This window comes from Apium graveolens, chromosome 6 (assembly GCF_009905375.1).
Source record: "Apium graveolens cultivar Ventura chromosome 6, ASM990537v1, whole genome shotgun sequence".
Classification (NCBI taxonomy): Eukaryota; Viridiplantae; Streptophyta; class Magnoliopsida; order Apiales; family Apiaceae; genus Apium; species Apium graveolens.
The window spans coordinates 169379773-169387008 of NC_133652.1; the positions used below are offsets into that span (position 1 = coordinate 169379773).

General features: G+C 38.0%; 1 non-coding gene across 1 annotated transcript; it reads left to right on the forward strand.

Annotated features, from left to right (window-relative positions):
• Positions 1–1087: 1087 nt before the first annotated feature.
• Positions 1088–1194, forward strand: LOC141669936 (small nucleolar RNA R71). The gene has a single exon (XR_012554187.1). It is a non-coding gene; the product is annotated as a small nucleolar RNA R71 (small nucleolar RNA).
• Positions 1195–7236: the final 6042 nt, after the last annotated feature.

Below are 7236 nucleotides of genomic sequence, written 5' to 3' on the forward strand. Positions count from 1 at the left end.
TCACTTTCCTAGAGAGAATACCTTTCATGAACTTCGCGTAACTAGGCATTTGTTCAAGAGCTTCAGCGAAAGGTATGTTAATGTGAAGTTTCTTAAAAACCTCCAGAAACTTCGCAAACTGCTTATCCGGCCTTTTCTTTTGCAGCCTCTTAGGAAAGGGAGGTGGAGGATAGCTCTGTTTCTCCCCTGAATTACCCTCAGGAGGAGTGTGCTCAACAGTAGTCTTGCTTGGTTCCACTTCTGCTTCATTCTGTACTTCTTCATCTTTCGCCTCAACTTCAAATCCTGTAGTTTTAGCTTTTTTAGGAATTGCAAACTTACCAGACCTCGGTATAATTGCTTTAACATGCTTCTTAGCTTCCTTCTTGCCCGACACTTCAGTATCGCTCGGAAGCGTGCCAGGTTGACAATTCAGTAATGCATTAGCAATTTTCCGAATCTGATTCTCCAAGGTCTTGATAGAAACAGCTTGGCTCTTGCACATGAGCCCCAACTCCTCCAATTCAGATTTTCATTAGCTTGTGGTAACTAATGAAGTTGAAGTTGTTACCTAGGGGCATATTACGGTTGCTGAAACCCAGGAGGGTTATACTGCTTCGCTGTGTATGGCTGATAAGATTGTTGCACCGTATTCTAATTGTTGTTCCAGCTGAAATTAGGATGATTGCGGTTATTGGGATGATAAGTGGCTGGAGCTTGCTGCCGTTATCTCTGAAAGTTGCTCATAAATTGAGCTGATTCGCTAGAAATAGCACACTGCTCAGTTTCATGTCCCCCCGCACAAAGCTCACACACACTAGTGATTTGATTAACTCCATAATTAGCCAAAGAGTCCACTTTCATCGTCAAAACTTGAAGTTGACCAGCTATAGCAGTAGTTGTACCCACTTCCAGAATTCCTGCTACTTTGCCTTGCAATATTCTTTACGTAGGGTCCTGGTATTCATTTGATGCCATTAGCTCAATCAACTGATAAGCTTTATTATAGCTTTTGGCCCATAAGGCTCCACCAGACGCTGCATCGAGCATAGGTCTAGATTATGCGCCTAAACCATTATAGAAACAGTTTATAAGCGTCCAATCAGGAAAGCCATGGTGTGGGCACTTCCTTAGCATCTCCTTATATCGATCCCAAGCCTCACACAGAGATTCTCCAGTTTGTTGTGCAAACTGAGTAAGAGCATTCCTGATTGCAGCAGTTTTCGCCATAGGAAAGAATTTAGTGAGAAACTTTTGAGCAAGATCCTCCCAATTGGTGATAGACCCTGGTGGTAGAGAATGTAACCAGCACTTTACTTTATCCCTTAGAGAGAATGGGAAAAGTCTTAGCTTGATAGCATCTTCAGTCATCCCATTAAACTTGAAAGTATCGCAGATCTCGATAAAATCCCTGATGTGCATGTTCGGATCTCTTATAGGAGAACCCCCAAACTGAACTGAGTTCTGTATCATCTGAATCGTGCTTGACTTGATCTCAAAATTGTTAGCCGAGAAGGCTGGTCTGCTGATGCTTGACTGAATATCATTGATCTTAGACTGAGAATAGTCCATTAAAGCCTTAGGAATTTCTGCTTGATCTCCCATCGCTACTAAAGCTGGTTCCTCAACTTTCTCTTCTTCTTCTACTTTCTCTTCATCCTCAAAAACTTCCCTTCGAATCACTACAGCTTCCTCATCGGCTTGATCAAGAGTTCTCTTATGAGCCCGTGAATGTGTATGCATACACGCTCGCTAGAGTACCTGAAACACGACAAGGAAAAGAGTAGGTAAGTAACTAACAATGTGCGAGTCAATGAACTTTAATGATCACTGATGACAAACACATAAATAAAAAGTTAACACCGAGTCCCCGGCAGCGGCGCCAAAAACTTGTTAGCCCTTCGTTTCGCCAACAAAGAAGTCATCCTTGATGATTTCCCATTCCTTCCCCGCCTCTCTTCGCCATTCGATGCCCGCTGTTTCCTTTTCCTTCCGCACCTTTTCCTCGAAATGATAAAGAAGGTGGTACACTTAAATAATATCGCTAAGCACACGCTAATAATTTCTGCAAGTATACGCAATCGCAAGTAATATAGAATTATTTCTAGTTCGTTCCCACATGGACTGGTTTAGATTAACCTTGTGATTATGCACTTATGCAACAGTGATATGGCTACTATTTAATGCTAAGACAAATAACAAATTGGGTTTTAATTATAATGCGATTAACTATTGAGGATTATACTAGAGAACATAAACTAAGAGATTAAAGAGAGTTGAATAATATATGAAACAAATATGGGATTCTAACTTCATTAAATACTTCATCCAATAGCCTTATTGTTCTTAACCTTAGCATGTAATGGTGATGACACTAATCAGACAACACGAAACTGCTAAATGCCAACTTTCGTTGCACGAATAACATACTGCCAGACATCCACAAAAGAGAAAGAAGCTGAACATACACCAATTATATTGAGACCCTATATGTCTATAGAATTTGACAACATAATGGCTTAATGCACAAGTTATCTATCGTGATTACATTGGGCAAGTAAGATGGTTAAAATTACCTACGAATCATACATATCAATTACACATGAACCTATGCTAGCATGGCAAGTGTTAAATCCTTAAATTTACTATCGCTTCATTAAAGATTAGCACACTATCTTATATGTTCGCGATGCTTATAAGATGAATAAGCACAACCAAAACTAGGTTATCATACATTTACCACACACTAAGGTATCGAAACAAATTAACTAAAAAAATCTATAAATAAATCCGCTAGAACCCCACCCATAAATCCGCTAGAACCCCACCCATAATCGGACTTATCATCAATGTGGGTCCGATGAAAGCATGGTATAATAAACGTAGACTTTATACTGGATAATTAAATAACCAAGTATGAAACAAGAGTATAGGTTCACGAATAAGAAAACTAGCATCCAAAGTTACAACTTAGAACAAAGAGTCATAAGTATAAACTAGGTCTTCTTCGCCTTCGTCGAATTGTGCCAAAACACTCTTCTTACGCCTTCTCCTTGTGCTATGGTACGTCTCCTTATGAAAAAGACCTTTATTTATATATATATATATAGCAGCCCAAGCATAGTAGAAGTCCTCCAATCAAAATCCCAATAGAATCAGGATTTAAATTTCCCATCCTGGCGCGGTCGTGTGCTTAATCAGCGCGGGCGCGCTGTGTCTTTGTATTTTGGGCGCGGGCGCGGGTCTGTGGCCTTCTGGAGAAAATTCCATTTTCTTCTTTTCTTGCTGCAATGAGTTAGTCTTCATGACCTTTATTCCTTGGACACCATCCTAACACTATATTGGCATCAAATCAATGCTAATTCACCTGAATTCCGGATTAATGCCTGAAATGCAAAAACACTAGAAAACACATTAAAACACCAACAACTTGAGTACAATAACACCAATTCAAAGATTAATGGAGAGTTATAAAGTGTCATAAATGCCACTCAACACAGGACAAGAAGTTTCTTTCAGTACTGTAAGAAAAGAAATTGTTGCGACAAGGATGTGAAGGATACTTGGCTCATGTGGTGAACACTAAGAAAGAGACCCCTACTTTAGATGAGATCCCCATAGTAAGAGAGTATTCTGACGTCTTTCCAGAAGAATTTCCAGGATTACCACCTGATAGAGAGATAGAGTTCTCTATCAATTTGATACCAGGAGTCGAACCAGTTTCCAAAGCTCCATTTAGAATGGCTCTAGTGGAAATGAAGGAATTGGCCAAGCAACTTCAGAAACTGTTGGACAAAGGAGTTATCCGACCAAGAGTTTCTTCGTGAGGTGCTCCAGTATTGTTCGTAAAGAAGAAGGATGGAAGTATGAGGTTATGCATTGACTATAGAGAGCTGAACAAGTTGACAATAAAGAACAAATATCCTTTGCTAAGGATTGACGATTTGTTTGATCAGCTTAAGGGAGCATGCTATTTTACAAAGATTGACTTAAGATCTAGCTAACACCAATTGAAGATAAAGCCTGAACATATTCCCAAGACTGCATTCAGAACAAGGTATGGCTATTATGAGTTCTTAGTGATGTCGTTTGGATTGACCAATGCACCCGTGGCTTTTATGGATTTAATGAATCGGGTGTATAAGGAGTACTTGGATAAGTTTTTTATTGTATTTATTGATGACATCCTCATATATTCAAAGACTCCAGAAGATCACGCAACGCATCTAAGGATTGCCCTTCAAAGGTTAAGAAAAAAACAACTGTATGCGAAGTTTTCCAAGTGTAAGTTTTGGTTATCAGAAGTACAGTTTCTTGGTCATGTTGTAAGCAATGAAGGTATCAAGGTAGACCCTGTAAAGATTGAAGCCGTATCCAATTGGGAGCAACCAAAGACTCCGATGGAGGTAAGAAGTTTTCTTGGGCTAGCAGGATATTACCGAAGATTTGTAAAGGATTTCTCTAAGATTGCATCTTCATTAACCAAGCTAACCAGGAAGAATGAGAGATTCATTTGGACAGAGAAGTGTAAAGAAAGCTTTCGGGAACTGAAAAAGAGACTAGTGTCAGCTCCAGTACTAGAATCGCTAGATGAGACGGGAAACTTTTTGATTTATAGCGACGCTTCTTTGAAAGGTTTAGGTTATGTACTAATGCAACACGACAAAGTCATCGCCTTTGCCTCCAGACAACTAAAGCCTCATGAACAGAATTACCCAGTCCATGTTCTTGAGTTGGTAGCAATAGTATTCGCATTGAAATTGTGGAAATTTTACCCGTATGGAGAAAAGTGTGATATTTACACGGATCACAAGAGCTTAAAGTACATATTCACTCAGAAGGATTTGAACATGAGACGGAGAAGATGGCTAGAGTTAATCAAGTATTGCGACTGTTCCATTAACTATCACCCAGGTAAGGCCAATGTGGTGGCTGATGCCTTGAGCAGAAAAGAGAAATTGAATATGGTTTAGATTGCAGAAGAGCTAGCACGAGACTTGGAAAAGATGGAAATTGAAGTTCGAGTACCACGAGAAAGTAAGGAGCAAATGTACGAGATTACCTTCCAGCCAGCATTGATGAAAAAGACCAAAAGATGTCAAGAGGGAGTTATGGAACAAGAATTGGACACTTTGACAGGAGAAGAATTATGCAACCAAAAGGATAGCCAAGGTATGTTTAGATTCTCTTCCAGAATTTGGATTCCTAATGTGACGGAACTGAAGAATGAGGTGTTACACGAAGCGCACAACTCTCGGTTTTCTATCCACCAGGGTAGCACTAAATGTACCAAGATTTGAAGAAAAACGTCAGGTGGCCAGGAATGAAGAAGGATATTGCTAATTGGGTTATCAAATGTCATGTGTGCCAGACGGTAAAAGCAGAACATCAACGGCCAAGTGGATTGTTACAACCTTTGGAGATTCCCCAGTGGAAGTGGGAAGAGATTGCAATGGATTTTATGGTGAGATTGCCAAAGACGAGAGCTAATCACGACGCTATTTGGGTAATCATTGACAGATTAACAAAGTCAGCGCATTTCCTCTCTATTAACGAAATATTCTTTGGAAAAGTTAGTTAAGTTGTATTTGGATGAGATAGTGACCAAGCATGGAGTTCCTATGTCCATTGTGTCGGATCGAGACCCGAGATTCATTTCAAGGTTTTGAACCAAGTTCCAAGAATGTCTAGGAACCAAACTGAATATGAGTACCTCCTATCATCTTCAGATATATGGTCAAAGTGAATGAACAATCCGGACCATAAAACATATGTTAAGAGTTTGTCCTTTAGATTTTAAAGGAAATTGGGATGAACACTTACCTTTGATTGAGTTCTCGTACAACAATAGCTATCATGCTAGCATTTGAATACCGTCATATGAAGCTTTGTATGGACGTAAGTGTAGATCACCATTATATTAGGATGAAGTAGGAGAGAAGAAAGTGTTAGGTCCTGAGCTGGTTCAGCGGACTAGAGATGCAGTGGCATTGATTCGAAAAAGGTTAGAAGCAGTTCAGGATAGACAGAGAAAGAATGCGGATTTATATCGAAAAGATATGAACTTTGAGGTAGGGTCATTGGTATTTTTAAAGGTATCACCTTTGAAAAGATTAGTGCGATTTGGTCAGAAAGGTAAGCTTAGCCCCAGATTTATAGGACCATTTGAAGTTTTGAAGAAAATAGGGAAAGTCACATACGAGATAGCGTTGCCGTCGTAGTTACAGCATATCCATAATGTGTTCCATGTATCCATGTTGAAGCCCTATATTTCCTATTCAAATCAAGTCATAGAGTACGAACCAATTGAGCTTCAGCCAAATTTGTCCTATGTGGAACAACCAATCTAAATCCTAGATCGTAAGGAGCGAGTCCTTAGAAATAAGTCAATCCCCATATTGAAAGTACTTTGGAGAAATCCTTGAATAGAAGAGACTAATTGGGAGTTAGAGTCATACATACTTAATAAATATCCTCATTTGTTTAGTTAAGTCGGATACTGGGGACAAAATATTTTAAAGGGAGGAAGGATATAACGACTCGTGTATTTTCGTATTATTTAATTGTGTAATTATTGAATAATTAATTAAATAAAATATGTTTACTGGTTTTGACAGCGGTGTGTTGTTCTTATTATTTATGTGTGATTTATTGGTGTATAGGTTTAAATTGTGTAATAAATTATTGAGTTATATAGTTTTGTTTCGCTTTTAAAAGTGATTTCATTGTGGTTTTATTTTCATAAATATCCGGATTACCTCTAAAATTGTTTTATAATTTTATAATTGCAATAATTTTTTTTAGGAGTTTATAAAATTGAGAAATCAATATTTTATTAATTATTTATCCTTAAATGATTTTCTTATTGTATTTATTTGGAAAAATCCATATTTAACTCCAGAATTCTTCAAAAATTACGAAACTCATATTCTATTAAGTTTATAATATTCTCAGAATTTTGAAATTATTTTGGAAATTTTTGGGATTAATTTCATCCGCGCGTTGATTCGTTTAATGGTTAAAAGCGGCTATAAATTGTGTTTCAGAAATTGTTTTAAAATTTCAAAATTTATGTTTTAATTAACTTCTGGATATTTATAATATTTTGATATTGTTTCCGTGATTTTCTGAAATCATTTGAAGTGCACCTCGGTCCGTTAATAATGAAATTCGGGGCAACCACGCCTTAAAAGCTTGTAATTATCTTTACAAATAAGTGTCGGTTTTATAAACAGGGGGACACGTGTTGTATCCCTT